Source organism: Bos grunniens, chromosome X (assembly GCF_055505025.1).
Source record: "Bos grunniens cultivar Pamir isolate PY7600 chromosome X, Bosgru_T2T1.0, whole genome shotgun sequence".
Classification (NCBI taxonomy): domain Eukaryota; kingdom Metazoa; phylum Chordata; class Mammalia; order Artiodactyla; family Bovidae; genus Bos; species Bos grunniens.
Genome location: NC_141194.1, coordinates 8,685,539 through 8,706,456, shown reverse-complemented (window position 1 = coordinate 8,706,456; position 20,918 = coordinate 8,685,539). Strand labels below are relative to the sequence as shown.

Genomic DNA, 20,918 nt, shown 5'->3' with positions numbered 1-20,918 from the left:
ATGGCCCTAGACAAGGTGGAAATGAATGGACCTTGCTGGGCTCTAGTTTACAAAAGCTAGTAGGGGCTGGATGTAGCCAGGGCTGTAGTCCGTCCACCTGTCCTCTAGATTGATAGTTGCCACCTCAAGGTCAAGTCATGCCTGAATCAATGCTAGGAGTAATTTATTCTTGATATTGGATAATTTAGAAACTTCAGAATTTTATTTTGTAAGAAAAATAAATGAGAGAGGATTTGAGATCAGCCTCGAGTGCCCTCACACAGTCATTCTGATGTACTTTTGGAGTCATACCGCCCATACTTTGAGAGAAAAGTTTGGTACTCACAGGGAGGTAGCAGAGTGGGGTGGTTAAGACCCCAAACTCTGGGGTTAAGGCTCATGAATTTGAATCCCAGCTCAGTCACTTACAGTCTATTTCCTGGGACAAGTTAATTGCCTAGTGCTTGATTTCTTTATCTGTGAAATGAATACATATTAATATACATTACCTCATAAAATTGTTTAATGATTAAAACAAGGAATACATAATTAAGGCTAGGAATAATGATGGCAATAGGTGGCATTAGTGGTAAAGAACCCACCTGCCAATGCAGGAGACATAAGAGATGTGGATTTGATCCCTGAGTCAGGAAGATGCCCTGGAGAAGGAAATGGCAGCCTACTCCAGTAGTCTTGCCCAGAGAATCCCATGGGCAGTGGTACCTGGTGGGCTACAGTCCACAGGGCCGCAAAGAATCAGACACAACTGAAGCGACTTAGCACACACACACATATTTACATCCACAAGAAATGTTAGTTATTCCTCACCTATCTAAATTCCCTGGGGATAGTGCATAGTTCCCTGCTTATCTTATCTGTGCTGTGAGTCACTGACAAGCAATCCTTACCATTGATAGTTGTGTGGACTACAAACTCTGATGATGCTAACAGATTGTCATTTTAGGTTTTCTTACATTAAAATTTTTTTCTACCCATAGACAGATACTTAACAAGGAAGAAGGCAGGAAAACTCAGTGTAGAAAATCAATCAATAGTGTTTGTAATTGAAAATAATATTGGAACATGTTGTTAGACTACATTGAGAAAGCTCTACAAAGGGATAATGTGCCTGGAGATTGTACAGTATACTTCTGATGTTGATATCACTGAACCCTGGAATTCTGAGTCTTATAATTTTTATGAATAAATTGTTTATCTGTGTTTATTAGCACATATTTCCTTGTCCCATTAATATTAACTGGTGGTATGGAAATCAATCAAAGTGAAGACTCATTAGAATAAATAAGTTCAATATTTTTTGAAAATCACAGAATCATATTATTTTTCCTTGTAAGAATTTTCCCAATTGTCTTCATATTGCCACATTAATTAATCACTTATTGGAACATGCTTTTATGAATTCCATGACTTCCTCCCAAAAGTTTGTCCTGCTATTTGCTTTACTCACCACAAAATGGCAGGGCAGGGTGTCAAAATCTGGGGTAGGAGAGTGTGTGTGTAGCACATGTCTCATTCATCATGCATATTTTACATGCATTGCTCAATCCTCCCCACAGGACTATTTTTTTAATTAAAGTATAGTGGGCTTCCCTGGTGGCTCAGATGGTAAAGAATCCACCTGCAATGCGGGAGATCCAGGTTAGATCCCTGGGTTGGGAAGATCTTCTGGAGGAGAGCACAGCAACTCACTCCAGTATTCTTGCCTAGAGAATCCCATGGACAGAGGAGCCTGGTGGGCTCCTCTTGGGTCACAAAGAGTCGGATACAAGTGAGCAACTAACGCTTTCACATAGTTGCTGCACAATATTATATAAGTTGCAGGTGTACAATAGAGTGATTCACAATTTTAAAGATTGTACTCCATTTATAGTTATTACCAAAAAAATGGCTATATTCCTCTTGTTGTATAAAATATCCTTGCAGCTTATGTTATACCTAATAGTTTGTTTACTATTACTCCCCTACCTCTGTCTGGCTCCTTCCCCATCCCCTCTCCCCACTGGTAACCACTAACTTGTTCTCTAGGTCTCCCACAGGACTCTGTAACTGAGCCTTAGAATGGTTAGATACAGACATGGCTAGCTGTGGGCTGAGCTGGAATTCAGAGGGACCACAGAACCTGCCCTGCAACCACTGTGCTGTCATCCGCATCCCATTTGAAGGAAACAGTGGCAAATAAGCAGATAAGACCTGTTTATCACACCTCAAAGACGGTGGCTGCTTCATTGTGCTACCATTAAAAATATTCCTCATCATGTCCATGGCAGTAATCATAGAAAGTGGCATCTGGATCAAGCCTGTGCAAGGGAAAAAAAATTTAAATTATGGGTGCACAAATGTGGGAACTGAATTCTTACTCGGTAGCATTATTAGGTTCTATTTCTGCTGCCCCTGAGAGAGAAGGAAAGAGGATCAGAATCTACCCTTGGTATCAGGGAAATCTGGCAGGGTCAGTAAATAAAGGACTAGACAGTATACCTTTCATATGGCAATGTGGCAGGATGTGAGAAGGGAGAAGTGGGGACAGCAGGAAGAGAGGCAACGGTGCATGGCACACACTTAGTGGAATTAGAGAAAAAGTGGGAGGAATTTGCCACCACTGATGATTTCCTTAATCGCAGACCTTTGCAATGAATGATTCTCACCCTGAACCACACATTGGAGTCCCCTGGAGAATTGTGTAAGCCTGCCAGTACCTACACCCCAACCCTAAAGAGTCTCAGTGATTTGACCTCTTCCTTCACTGTCCAATACGATAGCCACTCGCCACAGTGGCTACTTACATTTATATCAATGAAGATGAAAGAAAATTAAAAGTTCAGTGACTGTCTGCTTAATCACATCTCAAGAGCTCATTAGCATGGGTGGCTAGTGGCCAGCATATCAGACAGTAGAAAAATTTCCATAATCACAGAAAAGTCTATTGGACCTCTCTGGTCTGGAGGTGGTCGAGGGCATGAGTATTTTTGAAAACGGCACCAAGTAATTCTTTTCTTTTTTTAATTGAGGTATACGCCAAGTAATTCTAATGTGCAGCCAGGTTAGAGAACGGCTGGTCCTTGTAGTGAAAGTCACTCAGTCGTGTCCGACTCTTTGTGACCCCATGGACTATACAGTTCATGGAATTCTCTAGGCCAGAATACTGGAGTGGGTAGCTGTTTCCTTTTCCAGGGATCTTCCCAACCCAGGGATAGAACCCAGATCTCCCGCATTGCAGGTGGTCCTTGTAGAGTTTGTTCTAAAATTTGTCACCATCTCCATCTGAACTGATTTTGCTTTTGTAGCAAATATCCCAAGAATATTATTAAAACTAGACTTTTTTTCTGCAGTCTAGTAACAGATGCATATACTTGAAAATGGATGCGAACATCTCACTATGCCCCTGAAGGTGTTTCTCCCAGTATAATATTGGATCCGACTCTCTGGGGAATCCACATTTATTGGACAAACTGAAGGACTGTCATAAATAAAGCATCTCTAAGCACTGCTTGCTTTATTGCTCCTGTGGGAAATAAAGCCCACGGGCCCAAACCCAAAGAATGGACTTGGAGACACGAGGTGCAGTGGGAAGCGAGGCTTTAGTGATGGTCTTGCAAGATCGGGTGGCTGGTGGGCAGGCACACCCAGAGTGGTTACAATGGGTTTTTCATCAGGTACCCTAGCCCCTCCCCCAGTTCCTCCCTGGCTGAGTACTATGGGGTTAACAATCTTCCCGATATCACCTGGATTTATTATTCTCCTTGCACTCTTCTTCCCATTCTTATGTTTTGAATTCACCAATAGAATGAGCCCGAGTGAAAATCCTAGGCACTCCACTTTCCCTTTGTCTGGATTTTCCCCCACGAGGATCCTAATGGCTATCACATCAGCAGGCTGTCACTCTAGGCTAGTTGTCCTTGAAAGTGGACCACTTTGAGTTTTTATTTCTGACACTGCCTCAGTCCCTTTCTGTCAGTTGATGCCATGCGCAGAGCCTCCCTTTCCCACCACACTGTAGACCTCAATGTTTACTTCCTCTTGCTCTCCCGTCCTGTCTGTTGTGCACCAGTTTGCGTCATTCATCTTTCCTCAAACACCGCTTTCACTGTGTCACACCTTTACCCCAAAACTTGGCATGTGTGTTCCGCTTGTAAAGGATATGACCCGAGAGGCTTTCTAAAATGCCTGTTTCTCCTTCTTTCAGACACCAGTCCCCCACTCTTGCTCCCGGAGGTGATCTCCACCTCAGCTTTCTGTTTGTTTCCCCCAGCTGCCCTGCCTCTCTGTGTGCACATTTCTGTCCCTCTGTTTCATAAAGGCTTTGGGAACTTGGCTGCCCTCCATGCATTTACCAGATTTCCCCCAGTTACAGAGGGGCCATCCAGTCCTGGTCGGGTGCTTTGTGCCATACTCACTTCGCGCACGTGTCTTCCAAGAGACTCATTGAAGAAAATGTCCCTGGCATGCTGTGATATAGCCTAAGGGCTAAACCCATTGCATTTGGAAACAGGCTGTCTGGGTGTGAATTCAAGCAAGTTACTTTCTTGTCTGCAAAAGGAGAACAATCCTAGTACCTGCCTCCTATGCTATGCTATGCTATGCTATGCTAAGTCACTTCAGTCGTGTCCGACTCCATGTGACCCCATAGACGGCAGCCCACCAGGCTCCCCCATCCCTGGGATTCTCCAGGCAAGAACACTGGAGTGGGTTGCCATTTCCTTCTCCAATGCAGGAAAGTGAAAAGTGAAAGTGAAGTTGCTCAGTCATGTCCGACTCTTAGCGACCCCATGGACTGCAGCCTACCACGCTCCTCTGTCCATGGGATTTTCCAGGCAAGAGTACTGGAGTGGGGTGCCAACCTGCCTCCTAGAGTATAGCAAATATTCTGTAAGCCCTAACTAAGTGTTGGGCTTCCCTTGTAGCTCAGTCGGTAAAGAATCTGCCTGCAATGCAGGAGACCTGGGTTCATTTCCTGGGTCAGGAAGATCCCCTGGAGAAGGAGATGGCAACCCACTCCTGTATTCTTACCTGGAGAATCCCATGGAAAGAGGAACCTGGCAGGCTACAGTCCATGGGGTTGCAAGAGTTCAACACGACTGAGCTACTAAACCACCACCACCGCCAGGTGTTAGAGACTCTTTGTTGTGGTTTTGATTGTTTCAGATTTGTGGCCTTTAGTAACTTTCCAGATATCTAATACTTGGCTTTGATGGTAGATATTTAGATCTGAAGGATCTGAAAGTTAGTCTGTCTGCAAGTGGGTGACAGTAGGAGCAAGAGAATACTAGAAATGAGACAAAGGTCAAGTGCTGGGAGTGAAGAGGGCAGATAAGTATTGTTAGGGAAGCAAATGATAGCCACGAGAGAATGCAGAATCGTCCTTCTGTGTTTTTACTTGTTGTTGTTTAGTCGCTCCGTCGTATCCCACTCATTCACTACCCCATGGACTGCAGCCCACCAGGCTCCTCCGTCCATGAGATTCTCCAAGCAAGAATACTGGAGGGGGTTGCCATTTCCTCCTCCAGGGGACCTTCCTGGCCCTGGGATAAAACCCCTGCATTGCAGGTGGATTCTTTACCACTGAGCCACCAGGGAAGCCCAATATAAAGGTAGAGTCTGATAATGCAACTAAAAGATACCACATCTTCACTGTACTCTGTACAGTATCAGAAGGATTGAAATGTCCTTAACAATTTTTCACATTTTTTACATACCATCACAAAAAATACTAAGACCTCAAGTGCTAGTTCTATGTTACTGGTCAAAAGAGGGTAATTGGACCAGCAAAAGTTTGATCAGTGATAAATATGATCTAGATGAAATTTCACTATGCCATTGCATCATATCAAGTCATAATTCTAAAAGAAGCATCACCTGTTTCTAAATATTTGCTATATATTATTTAAAACTATTTATTCTTTTGTTCCTAAAAGACTTTCTACATGTTCTGCAAAGTGACTTATAAAGAATAGTTTTTATTTTATCATCCGGTTGATCAGCTACTTCCTTTCCATGTGAAAATGTTGAAACTGAAGGAATGACCTGCCACGTGGATCAGTGGGGAGACGTACATGAGAAGTTCCAGGGATAGGACTCCAGATTCAAACTGTTTAGAATTGTGATCTGTGTGTACAAAAGAAGTTTAAAAAGGTGAGGTTGATTGCCATATCACAAACGTTCCCAAATCTCACCATAATGTTTGTTACTCACTCATATTGTTGGGCTTTCCTGGTGGCTGGAGACCTGGGTTCAATCCCTGAGTTGGGAAGATCCCCTGGAGAAGGAAAAGGCTACCCACTCCAGTATTCTTGCCTGAAGAACAGTCCGTGGGGTCACAAAGAGTCGGACACGACTGAGCACCTTTCTCTTTCACTTTCACTTTCGTATTGTCATAGTCTCTATGATTGGTAGGATGGCTGTGTTCCAAACAAGGATTCAAGGACCCAAGCTGTTTTTTCCTGTTGCTCCACTATCTTCAACACAAGAAGATATTGATTTGGTTATTCACTGCCTCAAAAAAAACCCCCGCCCTCCCTGCCCCCCAGCTTTGGTGGCCTAAAACAACCACTGCTTTATTCGCTGATGGTCCTGTAATCTGATCTGGGCTCAGCTGAACACTTCTGCTGGCCTTGACAGAGGTCACTCATAAGACTTCACTCAACTGGGAGGTTGTCTGGAAGCTGGATTGAGCTGAGACATTGGGACAGCTAAGCTCTTCTCACGCTCCATGTGGCCTCTCCAGGTGGTTTCTCCAGTAGAGTAGCCACAGTTATGACATGGTAGTTCAAGGGTCCCAAGAATGCAAAAGTGGAAATTGCCAGGACTTCTTAAGTCTTAGGTCCAGAATTATCTCACTGTCATTTCTGCCACGTTTGATTGGTTAAGGCAGATCCCAGAGGTGGTCAGAACTGAAGAGCAGGGGACGCTTGGGCATGAATATTGAGAAGTGTGGTCCATGCCTGGGATGACCTCATGTAGCTTTGAGAGATGTTGTCTCCAGGTTTTTATGGGCCAAGGCTAGAAATGAAGCCTGTCACTTCCTCCTACAGTCCATTGCTTAGAGTTTAGTCATATGACCTCTACTCTGTGCAAAGGAGACTGGGATGGGTCATCTAGCTGAGAGCCCATGAAGAAGTCTTTGTGCAGCCTGTGAGTCTTTTCGTCTGTTTCTATATCTCCATGACCACACCCATAATATGCAATTGTGGGAGTGAATGCATACCACATGTGTAGTGCATATCACCTAATATATGCTCAATATATTCAATTATTATTATTTTCTGTTTTGCAATGAATATTTGATTTTATTCTGTTTAAATCAGCACACATGGCAATGGATGCCATGCTGAGGAATCTGAACTTTATCCATGAGCTAAAGAGGAGACATCAAAGGGTTTTAAGCAAAACAGTGGTATCATCAGAAATGTGTTCACTCCAAAAGTTTGAAAGTGGTTCTATAATATTTTTGCCCTGAAAGTGCAAAATGTCCCTAGTGATATAAACAGTAATAATCCAGAATAAGAGTCAGGAGTAAATGCTTAATGGCTTAGATATTGAGGCTGTAAATTGTTGTTTGGTGTCCTTGGCTAATCAAGAGTTAAGTGGGTAAAAGATCACCGTGTTCCTGGCATTTTTTTTCTGGGTGGCAAAACTCTTCCACAGATTGGACCTTATGATTGCTTCCTGATACTTATTTCAAAGGCTGTTTGGGTGACTTTTTGGCCTCTTCTTGGTTCTACTTAAAGAGTATTTGAATCTTAAAGAAGATTCCGTATGTCACCCCTTGTTTTTCTGGCTTGAATGCATTTTCCCAAAGAATGCCAGAGATACTCAACTTCTCCATTATTTCTGCATATCCTCTCAAGGCTTGACTTGTTTCCACTGTTAAAACAAACTAGGAATTTCACAAAACATTGTCTCTTAAGATTACTTGAGATTAGCCACTTGAAGAAATGCTCACTTTCACATGAAACATTCATGGACCTGACAGTGTTGTCTCCATCAAATGAACAAGCCACTCCAGGCTTAGGTAATTGTACTCATTAAATCCCTGCGTCTATTTCTTACTGAACACCATGACGTGGCTCTAACTACAGCTGCTTGTGAACTATGGCTTTGTCTTCCAGCCAATTTCATAGAAAAACTTTAATATAGTTGGGATCACAGCTGCATTACTTATGAGCTGTGAATTTGGGAGTAAGTTACTTAACCTCTTGAGCTTCTGTTTTTCATCTATTATATGGGGATAAAAATGTAAACTACTTTTTATAATTCTTTCATCAGTTAAATGAGTCAGTGCCCATAAAATGTTTAGAACAATATCTGACACTTAATAAGGATTCACTGAGGACTACAGGGTGCTTGCATCTATTCATAAACTGAAAGATCACTTGCCCAACAATGACAAATGAATCGCATACTTATCATTTCCATGCAAAGTATTATATTAAATAACTTTGGTGGGTCTAAATTCCATAAATGAGTATTCAGATTACATGAACCTTATTCACTATCTGCTGAAATGATGACTTTTCAACATCTGAGTTTTGAGGTTAGTGGAGGTGAGGGTATATGCTACAACAGGCAAATTTTTACTCTGAATTTCTCTTTAAGTGTAATTGTTCTAGTAAAGAAAAACATCTGATGTATTTTATTGTTTTTAAATTCTTTCCTCTCACTAAATAAATATCAGGAGCAACAGAAGCTGTGTGTGGCTTATATCAAGTGATGATTAACCTCACAGAATCCTAGTAAAAAATGTACCGAGTCCCTAAATTTTGAGTCAGTAAGCTCTTCCATGAAATTATTGCTCAGTTTGTCAGTTATAATCACAGTGATTCTTTTGTTGGAACTTGTGACCACAGGAGAACTATAACTTCATATTGAATGGAAAACAAAGATGTCTTTTTGAGTTATTTTTGGTTCAGTGCCATGTGGAATACATGGAGATCAAGGTAATTAGTGATCACGATATGTTTTTAATCTTTCCTTTTCTCTCTGTTCTTCAAGGCTGTCTCCCTGCTGCCCCCACCCCCAACCTGCACCCTCCTAAACAGGGCCACAGTGGTTACACCCACTCTGACCTCCACACCCCCTGTGCAGGAAATGAACAACTTCTCAAGGACTATTGTTTTACAAAGAGCGTAAAATTCAGAGCATGTGTTGTGCTTCAGTATAAGGGAGAATGAAACCTTTTTGTTTAGTGTTTTTTTTTTTACTAGTGTTAGAAAAATGAAGAAGTCTGTGTTTTTAAAATGGAATGCAAGAACTGAGACTTTATCCTAAACAAAGAAAGCACCCTATGTGCTTTATCACGCTCTCAGAGGTTTTACCCGAGGCTTCCGTCATTCTTTGGTTGATTCCTAATAAGGACAGTTTGCACAGTTACAATCCAATTACCATTTGTAGATCCCTGTGGAAAGGGGGATTTTTTTAGAGGAATCCTTTTGTAACTCCAGAATATCTCTTCAAAATAGTCTTATTAAAATAAAAATCAGGAAATCCAGTTTCAATTTCTCTGCATTCTTTTTGTTCCTCCCCCTTAGCACTGCTTTCACACACACACACACACACACTCAGTCACTCGCACACTCACTCAGCGACACAGCCTGCCTCCATTCTGAAGGGACAGGAACTTCTCAATGGTCCGATGAAAAGATAGCTTTTTTTTTTTTTTTTTTTTTGGTCCCGAGACGTATGGTAGCAGAGGTCTCTGGCAACAAAAGGTATCGTGGGAGTCACAGCTATGCCAGCTGGGCCATTTCTCAGACACTCGCTGCAATCTGCCATTTCAGGATGTATTTTTCATCAAAAAAATAATTTTTTTTAAACAGACTCAAGTTCCTACTCCAAGCTTAGCTCAGTGAAATTAGAGAGGACAGCAAAGACACAGCTGAATATAATTCATGGGTAAGCAATATAAATATCTATACTTCGTCTTTTCCAGATTATTGTGATATAATGTTGTGATCCTTCCACATTTGTCTTGTGATTTGGGAAGAAAAGTGGATTGATTAGTGTCTGAAATGTGTGACAGCTAAGGCTGTCTGTGCCAATGGAGATTTATGGGAACATTATTTTTAGATTGATTGATGATATTGGAGCAGCTTGAAATGAGCAAATCGGACCAGAAAGGAGCGTGCCGTGATGAAGTGGATCTGGGCTGATTTCTACAAAGATTCAGCACAGGCTGTTTTCAGGTCTGAAAGGGTAAAGTAGTTTATGTGCCCCTCTAGACTTCTTGAACTCAGGGCAAGATTTTAGTTTCCGTGGCTATGATAAATACAGGCTTTGCAGAACAGCTCAGACATTAGATAAGCCTAATCATAAATCGAATGTGCTCTGCTTTATAGAAGAGTAAAACCTTAAGCTTTTGGATTTTTACATAATTTCTGGTTTATACTATTATAAGGGTATGTCTCAGAATGAAAAGACTCAGTGGTGGAAAAGGTAGAATGTGACTCTTACAATGCAGATCCCACTGCTATTGCAGGGGTCACCTAACTTCTTTGGATTTTTCTTTGCTCCTTTGCAAAGGTAGGAATTGGATTGATTCATCAGGAGATGTGGTGAAATACATACGGTTGTGAGTGTCTAGATTCTGGAATCTACATCCTGGCTGCAAATTCCAATTCTGCCATTTACTAGGTGCGTGATCTTGACACGTTAAGATAATCTCATCTGAAATATGGGGATAATAATGGTAACAAAGTTCTTAGAGTTGTTGTAGGAATTATATGAGTTAATATAAATAAAGGACTTAGAACAGTAGCTAGCAGAGAGTGGACAATGTTAGCCATATCTCCAAGGTCCAATCCATCTCTGGAGGTCTGTCATTCTAATTTCAGTGAACTAAATTTAAGTATAGAAAGACAAGCAAAACCATCAGCTGCTGGAGCTGTCATTGAGAAGTTTCTAATTCTTGCAAGGGTCTCCATTTTTCCACACTCTTGGGATCTGTGCAGGCTCTTTTATCTCTTCCCCATCCAAGATTCAAGTGAATCTTAAAACTCAGAATTAAATCGGTGGCTGGTAGACAAGTCCACAATTCAACTCAGGATACACAGAGATGAAACTGGCCTTTTGTTCTGATGTTTTCGCCTTTGGGAACTTCGAATATGTGGTTGTGTCTCTTCCCTGCCAAAGGTTCTTTCCACTGAAACAAGATGTATGAGTGAAACAAGATGTGACGAGAGAAATTTGGGAGTTGTTTGTTTGTTTGTTTGTTGTTTTTGAGTGGTGGTAGCACAGCACTGGGTTTCACAGTGTTCATTTCAATTTTGGTTTATCAGTAATCCAGACAAATAGGCCATTTGCAGAGAACCACTTTTATTTCACTCCAGCTTTTACATACTTTACAATGTCCCCAAGTCTTACTGTGTCATGTGATATATTTATAGGTTCTTTGGGATGTTGCCCAGAGAAACAAAATCTTAGGAGAGGAGAATGATGATCCCAAAGAGAAACCCTAATCATAGGTGTGCCTTTACTTTTAGTGTAGTCCAGGGGCCAGCAAACTTTCTCTATAAAGAGTCATATAGTAAATATTTCCACCTTTACAGGCCAGTCTCTGTTAGAACCACTCAACTCCGCCATTGTAGTGTGAAAGCAGTTGTAGACAGTTCCGAAAGGAATGACTGTGGCTATGTGCCAATAAAACTTTATTTGCAAAAACAATCAGTAGATGGGATTTGGTTCACAGTCAGTAATTTTCCAGGCCCTGGCTTGTCATCATCCCCATTTCATGGATTAGGAAAACAAAGCATGGGGAGAGAAAATAAGCTTGTGAAAAGCCACATGGCTGGAAAGTGGCAGAACTGGGACTCAAGCCCAGGCAGCCAAGCTTGCCAACCTTTGCTTTTAGCCACAGCCCCAAGCTGCCCCTGTGTCAACTCATACTTGTCTGGGATGCTCATCTCCTGAAATCTGCCTGGCTCATTACCTCACCTCCATAAGAGTTAGTTCAAATATCACCTTCTCAGTAAGGTTGCCCTGGAAACCTTCCCAACACTCCTGATGCCCCTCACTTTCCTCTACCTTCTCTTTTTCTTTGGAGCTTATCACTTTATTACTTGCTATGTAATCGACTCATTGATTATGTTTATTTCTCATCAGTTTCCTCCACTGGCCTGGACACTCCTTGAGAGGAGAGCTCTTTGTTTTGTTCTCCAATGAATCCACAGTATCTAGAACGGTGCCTGGCTTATCAAAGGTGCTCGTTAATATTTGTTGAATGAGTGAAGTCCATTTTTCCATCATGTTACTCTTAACATATTTTGGCACCTCTTGTACTAGCAATCAATAGCTAATATACTAAGGCAAAAAGTAAAAATGCACTGTTATACCAACCAAATGTTCAGAATTTTCTAAAGTTTCTGCTTTTGAAAACAAAGCAGAATATACAAATAATACAAAAAATTAAGCAAGATATAGAAGTATTAAATATTCCTAAAGATCTGTTGAGAAGGAGTGCTTGAAGAATCAAGAGAAGAAGAATTAGCAAAAGTTATTTGTTGAGTTCATAAAGGAATAACCTCTTTGAAGAGTCCAAACAGGAGTGTAACAGCTATGCAAATACCCTCAACTTTGCCCGGAAACTCATGAGGAAGGGATTTCCTTGTCATTGGAGATGTGTTTATTTTGGAGTTATAAAGAACTAGGCAGCCCTTTTCAGAAATGTGGGTTGTGAGCCTGGTATTTAAACTTATGCCATACTTCAGCAAGTATTAATTATTAGTAAATGACAGGTGGCCACAGTAGAAGACAAAAGAAATTCAGCCCCTGGCATGGTTTATTTAAATGGCATGCCGGTTTTCCCACCCTTAACTTACTGATCTGGTCTTTCCTTCTGCTTCTCACCTATGTGGAATCACAGTCCAGCTGTGCATGCGAGCATGCTAAGTCGCTTCAGTCGTGTCCAGCTCTATGCAACACTATGGCCTGTAGCCCACCAGGCTCCTCTGTCCATGGGATTCTTCAGGCAAGAATATGGAGTTGGTTGCCATGCCCTCCTCCATCTTACTCATAGTGGAACCGTTTATTCATGAATTCAACACACATTTCTTAAGAGTTATTGGTATCACTAAAACTGCTAAGTTTTTGAAAGGGAGGCCAATTTAGAGGAATGATGGTTAAAATTAATTATAAATTTGTGTGTGTGTAAACATGCTTAGTCACTCGGTCCAGTCTGACTCTTTGTGACCCCATGGACTGTACCCCTTCAGGCTCCTCTGTCCATGGAATTTTTCAGGCAAGGATAGTCAAGTGGGTTGCCATTCCCTTCTCTAGGGGACCTTCCTAACCCAGCAACGGAACTCCGGTCTCCTGCATGGCAGGCAGATTCTTTACCATCTGAGCCACCAGTGAAGTCCAATTATAACTTTAATTACCATGTATTTAGGGCTTGCTGGGAACTCATACGCACTCAGCAAACAATTCACTTGCATTGTCTCATACCATCACTACAAACCTGGGAGTAAGTCTTATTCTTTGCTCCATCTTATTTATGAGAAAACTGAGGCTTAGAGATGTTCTGAATCATGCCAAAGAGCTCATAACCATATGAATCCAAGTCTTTACTGCCATCCCAGTGGGTCCCAATCTTTATTGTGCAAAGATGAGAATCTCCTGAGGATTCTGGTTTATGGCGAAGGTATTTGGGCCCTGTTCCTTGTGACCCTAATTCCCTGAATCTGCCTTAGAGCCCAAAAACCTACATGTTGACAAGAATCATCTGCCCAGGTAATTCCACTGCCCCAGGTCTACTGGCCGTATTTTGAGGAGCCTTGTATCACTTCTTATTGGCTCACTGGGCTTTGGGAAGTTTACAGTTGGATGAGGTTAAAGAGATGCTGCAATTAGAGACGAGTCTCAAGGACATAAGAAAACAATGTGGTATAGACCAAAACCAAAATCATTTCAGTCAATTTTATTTCATGGGAAAATCAAGTCTGTTTGTAAAGATGCGATTTAGCTCAGAAGAATGACCTTTCTGAATAAATCACAGATATTAGATGGTTGGTTTTTCAGTTTGCCTTTTGCTTCTTTTTTCTCAATGTGGAGACATATACTTCTGGCGGGAAGGAAATCTCTTTAGTTAATGCTTTCGGTGATTTGTTCTCCAGTTAATGAAGATTTGAGGCTTTTTTGTTTGTCTCTTTTAAATTGGCTTGTGGCGTTTGTCCTTCTTAATGCTAATTCTACATAACTTCTAGGATTCTGTTTATTTATTTATATAACATACAGAAAACTACATGTATAATATACATAATCATGCATAAGGGAATATATAAGGGTGCATACCTTTGATGATAAACAAAACGGATACTTGAGTGTTAATATCTTCTGACACCATCATTTTAAGGCGATTGTGTGAGATTTGGACCTAAGAGCAGACCTAACTCATGCTAGGCCAGGTTTTTTCCATCTCTGTATCGTGAACATCTGGAGCCAGGTAGTTCATTGTGGGCACAGGGGGCTATCCTGTGTATGGTAGGATGTTGAGGCAATCCCTGATGTCTACTCACTAGTTGCCAGTAGGAAACCCACCTGAGAGTCATGATAGTCAAAAATGTTTCCAGAAATTGCCAAATGTCCCCTGAGGGGGCAAAATCACCCCCAAGAACCACTGTGCTATATCCTTTTGTTACCCTTTATTAGTGCTGCCCCATGGTATCCCAGAATGAAAGGATATTTTTATAATATCAAGGTCTTTTGTCTATCCAGAAACATTGGGTCACTTTCAATCTCACATTTATGAAATGAAAGCAAATTAGAAATCATCCACTTTCAATCTAAAAGAAAAAAAATCCTGTGACAACCTCTCAAAAACTGGATCCGGAGAACCTTAAAATGAGTCATCCACTTATGAGATAAACAGTCACCAAAGAAAAATGCTGGCCTGGAGTGTGTGTTTCAGAATTGAGGAACAGCCAGAAACATTCTAGGCTGTGCTGGTGGGCTTTGGCGTGCTTCAGGGTGCTTGTTTATTGCTCCGGGGCCCATGTAGTGAGTGTCGCAGGGCAACACTGACCTTTGTGTTTGTGTCTTCCTGCTCATAAGAGATCTGATGTGTGAGTGTGAGTGTCATAGTTTCATTATTCCTCAGGGCTCATATTCTTACACTTATTTTCTGCCCCCATATACTGGCATTTGGGGGCTCATCTACAGGCTTTGTTTCAAAAGACTGTTTCTTAGCAATTTATTCAAATCCAGAAGATATTCTCCCTCATAGACACAGTATTACATGAGTTGGTGAGTTTCCAATTTCCTATTGGACTCATGATGTACCTTATCCATGTAGTTCTTAGACTGACAGATATTTATTATTTGTGAATTATTTCTTCTTCAGTGATAATTAATTGCCAGGCACTATCTTGGGTACTGGGAACACCAAGGTCAGTAAACCAGACAAGGCTCTTGCTCTCATGAATCTAGCTGATATATATAGCTCATGATGCAGGGTGCTAGGGACTGGGTCTTGGCCACGTGAGAGTAGATGCCAAATAAATATGTATAGGGTCCTAAGTGACCCCAATCTCTTTATATCAGGGGTTGGCAAACTACAATCAGTGGGCCAAATTGTTTTTGTATGACCTCCATGCCTAGAAAGGTTTTTCCATTTTTAAATGGTTGAAAAAAGTCAGAAGAATAATATTTTGTGACTTGAAAATTATATGACATCAGAATTTTAGTGTCTATGACTAAAAGACACTTACTCCTTGGAAGGAAAGTTATGACCAACCTAGACAGCATATTAAAAAGCAGAGACATTACTTTGCCAACAAAGGTCCATTTAGTCAAGGCTATGGCTTTTCCAGTAGTCACGTATGGATGTGAGAGTTGGACTGTAAAGAAAGCTGAGCACTGAAGAATTGATGCTTTTGAACCGTGGTGTTGGAGAAGACTCTTGAGAGTCCCTTGGACTGCAAGGAGATCCAACCAGTCCATCCTAAAGGAGATCAGTTCTGGGAGTTCATTGGAAGGACTGATGTTGAAGCTGAAACTCAGCCACCTGATATTTGGTGGCTCAATTTTGGCCACCTGATGCGAAGAACTGACTCATTTGAAAAGACCCTGATGCTGGGAGAGATTGAGGGCAGGAGGAGAAGGGGACGACAGAGGATGAGATGGTTGGATGGCGTCACCAACTCAATGGACATGAGTTTGGGTAAAATCCAGGAGTTGCTGATGGAAAGGGAGGCCTGGCATGCTAGAGTCGGACATGACTGAGTGACTGAACTGATGACTAAAATTTTATTGGAACTTTTGTTTACATGTGGTTTACGGCCGCCTTTGTGCTGCATTGGCAGATCTGAGTAGTTGTGACAAAGACTATACGAACCACAAGCCTGAAATATTTACTATGTGTAACTTTCTAAAATTCTAGTTAGTGGGGAAAGTGCTTTCAGGATTCCAGTCTTGGAAACCTTCCAGCTTAAATCATTGGCGGGATACCTCTAGTGTGAAGCAGCACTTGAGCACCAGGAGATAAAAATCTGACAGGTCGAGATCTACCTTCTACAGTGTTTGGGAGCTTATCCTCATCTGAACTCAGTCCCCTTGACCTCACCAACATTCTCTTCTAATGCTCCCTCCTATTCCTTCTCTGTTAGTTTCCTATTTATTGCTGATGTGACAGATTATCATAAATTGAAAGCATCAGAAATTTAATGTCATACAGTTTTGGATGTCAGTCTCACTCCACTGCAGAGAAGGCAATGGCACCCCACTCCAGTACTCTTGTCTGGAAAATCCCATGGATGGAGGAGCCTGGTAGGCTGCAGTCCATGGGGTCACTAAGAGTTGGACACGACTGAGTGGCTTCGCTTTCACTTTTCACTTTCATGCATTGGAGAAGGAAATGGCAACCCACTCCAGTGTTCTTGCCTGGAGAATCCCAGGGATGGGGGAGCCTGGTGGGCTGCCATCTATGGGGTCCCACAGGGTTGGACACGACTGAAGCGACTTAGCAGCAGCAGCTCACTCCACTGAGATCAAAGGCTGCATTCCTTTTGGGGGCCCTGGGGGAGAATCTGTACCTTGCCTTTTCCAGCTTTTAGTAGCTGCCTGCATTTCTTGGCTTATGGCTCTTTCCTTCATCTTTAAAGCTGTGAGCCTAGTATCTTCAAATCAATCTCTCTCACACACACACACACAGCCACCTCTGCCTCCCTCTGGTAAGGACTCTTTGATGACGTTGCATTTGTCTGGATAATCCATAATAACCTCACTATCTCAGGATGCCTTAACTTAATCACATCTACACAGCCCCTTTTGCCAGGTAAGGTAACACAGTCACAAGAATTAAGAGGTGGCCATCTTTGGGGGCAGGGGCTATTATTTTGGCTGCCACACTTTCTGTCTAGTAACTCCGCACTATACTTCTCTCTGCCTCCACAGAACTTGACTGCAGGCTGAAGAGCATCTCTCAAGCTTTGTATCCACCAGCCAGGATGTTTAGTGGCTAAGAGTATAGGTTTTCATCTCTGAGTGTCAGGTTCAAGTCATTTGTTGTTGTGGTTGTTGAATGAATGAAGAATGAATGAGCTTATGGCATCACTGCATTTGTTCAATAAAAGAAAGCAGAACACGCTTACTGCTGGGTGCCTTAAAGCTCATGTTAGTTCAGAAAATCACATCTTGTGGTAAATTTGCATCTTTCTTTGGTGGTAGTTAATGTCTTGAATTTTCTAGGAAGAGCAGACTTACTAGAACCCAACCCGAATCTGGTCAACATTTGAGCACAGTGGTTCTCAATCCTGATTGTGTGGGCCAATCAGAAAACCATATGCGCTCAACTGCAGAGCAGATACCTGCCGCAAAACTTCTGTGTGGTCATTAGTCTAGTCTCTGTCTTTGCTCATATTTGACAGTTTTCATAATATAAAGGCAAATATATTTTACACATGTAAACACTGTGACCCTGGGAACTCTAGGAAGAGGCAACCAGGAGATGTGGAAAGCTCATGGACTGCCCTCCCCCCCACACACACTGGTCTGTGTGGTTCCATGGGCGCTGCATCCGGGGACTCTGTCCTAAGCTGTAGCAACCTGAATGAAGAAATGAGGAGGCAGGAAAAAAAAGCTGATTTTAGATTTCAGGGTAAATGCTTCATTGAGAATACTCTGATTAAAACTTTAGGATAACTTGCATAAACCTTGGATGAATGTTTTGAGAAAAAGCTCTTTAATTTTAAAAGATGATGTAGATTGAGACAAGGAAGGTGGATGCATTCGTCCAAGTATCCTAAGTCCCCTACATACGAAAGAGCTCTGTTCCAAGATTGAGATCATAAGTCCAGTTTATTCGTTAAGTCCAACAAAGTTAGCCTAGGTGCCCAACTAACACAATCGGCTATATAGTACTGTACTATAATTAGTTTATAAGACTTTTCACACAAATAATACATAAAAAGCAAACACAAAAAATAGCAAGCTTTTATGTTTGCCTCTGGACTTGAAGATATTGTACTACTGTGCTCTATACAGTTGTTATTTAGTCGCTCAGTCGAGTCTGACTCTGCGACACCATGGACCATAGCCCACTAGGCTCCTCTGTCCATGGGATTCTCCAGGCAAGAATATTGAAGTGGGTTGCCATTTCCTTGCCCAGGGGATCTTCCCGACCCCGGGATCACTAATTTATCACACCTTAAAAAGCAATCCAACTATAACTCTAAGACATGTTTGCAGCTTTCCCAGCCATTGTATTGTGACATTTCCTTGACTTTATGTGTTCTTGGCTCTGAAATTAGACGTTTATTCTCAAAATGTCTCTACTGCATTAAGGATAAAAATAAAAATGAAGAATACTGTTCTAAGTCATTTAAACAGTCACACACCTCCTGACTTTATCCCAAGATACTATGAAAGTAGTTCATAGTATCACAGGGTTTAGCCTGTGAGTTGTGTTCATTTTATAATTTCCCCAGAATGAACCTCATGTTTCCAACTTAAAAAAAAAAATGTTGAAATTACATGCACTTAATTTGAAACGAAGTCATTAAAAATTCACAATGGTGGAAATATAAACTGGGAACACTGAGAAAATTGGGACCTAGGGGAAGATGGAGATTATTTAATGTATTATGACTGCTGATTGGCAGGTAGCAGCAAAAGACAATGAGATGGTGGAGAGGATGAAGGGTGATGAACTGAAGTAGCCCATACAGACTTTTCCAGGTGTGAGTGAACTCTTTAGGCTTCAATTATTCAAGTTTCTGGTACATTATGTTTGTGATTATGAAACAACTTGGTCCATTACCCATAATCAAAAATGTAACTGAATGATATTTTTAAGATGCCACACATTTGCTAATATACAGCTTTTGAGATGTCTTTGAAGTCCCTCTTCATTTATTATTTGATAACTTTCTCTCCTAGGAACATTGTTTTTTCAGCCATGTCCTAAGGATGGGGTTAAGAACCAATTGACTCTGGGGACAGTTTCGTCTCCTTTGAGAAATGACTTTTCCAAAGCCTGATCAATACAGCTGCCGTGCTTTCAAGAAAGCGCCCCATTCTTTTCTCTTTCTGGGTTTGTCTGTAGCCTTCTCTGGAACCATCAGCTGCTGCAAGAACTAAAGTCGCAGGAGACAGCAACTCCATACATTCAAGTCTTTACAAATAGATGAAGCCTTTTCTCCCTTTTGGCTAATAATTCCAAATTTTCCAAAGAAGTTACAAATTCTACAAAGTTAAGAGTCATGGGCTATGATGTATAATGGACTCAGAGGAATTTAAAACACCACATTTCATTTTTTATTATGCTAAGGGTGGTCATTTGTGAGCAGTTTCCAAAACTATGTATTACTTGATTGTGAAGGAACTATTGTAGTTGAGAGAAGACGAAGGCTCAAGAAAGATGTAAACTGGCCAGATTCTATTTTGCCAGATTTGGGAATGTGTTTTATTTATTTGTTTTTAGAGATAAAATATCACTTTCAAAATTTGAACATCTTTCTTTTCCACATGCCCCCCCCACACACCAGACCTAATTCCCTTCTGCTCATTCTCATCTTAGTGATTTAGTGTATCATCGTCCCAGTTGTTCAAACCAGAAATGTTTAAGTCATCCTAGATTACCCCTTCCCAGCCCCCAACTAGATACAGTTTTCCCCCAAGCATTTTTGTGGTTCTAAGTATCTCCCCATCTATTCCAATTTCAATCAGCATCCTACCTAGTCCAGTGTCTCTTCTGATCTCTGGATCTTTGGCTTGCTTTCTCCCTCAATCCTTTACAACAGTGTTTCCAGTCATCTTTCCCTTATGCAAGTCTGATCATGTTCCTCTCTTAACCAAGGTTCCTTAATGACTAGCCATCACTGGCTGAGTAAAATCCTACAGAGATAGCCCTCCAGGATCTGGCCCTGATTTCTACGTGGCTTTACCTACTGCTGTTTCCTTTCTTCTAGCCTTGTAATTTCCCCCAAACAAGCCTGTTCTCTCAAATTCATTTGCCTTGGCACCCACTGAATTGTTTTTCCAATGTTGCATTTCTACTGAGCAAACCCGTACTCCTCTTATTCAACTTCAAGCCTCCAGTGAAACACTGACTTCTTATAAAGCCTTCCTTTATCCCCAGATTTATATCACAGCCTTTTATTCTAGGCATCCCATTGCATTTGGCTCTTACTTCTAATATCACAATCTCTGTATTTCATGGATTAAGTGTGTTCTTTGTACCAAAATTCAACTCCTTAAGGACAAGGACTGTTGTCATTTTGATAATCTAAAGCCTAGTACTATTTTTAGCATGTAATAGGTGTTCATTACATTTTGTTCAAATTAATTATGCAGCAGGACATTTGTTGTTTACTCGCTCAGTCGTGTCTGACTCTTTGCGACCCCATGAACCTCATGAACTATAGCCTGCTAGGTTACTCTGTCCGTGAAATTTTCCAGTCAAGAATCCTAGAGTGGATTGCCAGTTCCTTCTT

At 41.4% G+C, this 20,918-nt stretch overlaps 1 protein-coding gene across 11 annotated transcripts in view; it reads left to right on the top strand.

Annotated features, from left to right (window-relative positions):
* Nucleotides 1–20,918, top strand: part of ARHGAP6 (Rho GTPase activating protein 6) — a 541,445-nt gene that overhangs the window by 425,179 nt on the left and 95,348 nt on the right. The window contains exon 1 of one of the 11 annotated variants that reach the window (XM_086386897.1): nucleotides 9,395–9,888. The exons of 9 other annotated variants lie outside the window; for them this stretch is intronic. The gene's annotated coding sequence lies outside the window, so the exon portion shown is untranslated. Of the gene's footprint in view, nucleotides 1–9,394; nucleotides 9,889–20,918 lie in introns of those variants that run through there. One more of the 11 variants, XM_086386901.1, reaches the window with a different exon arrangement.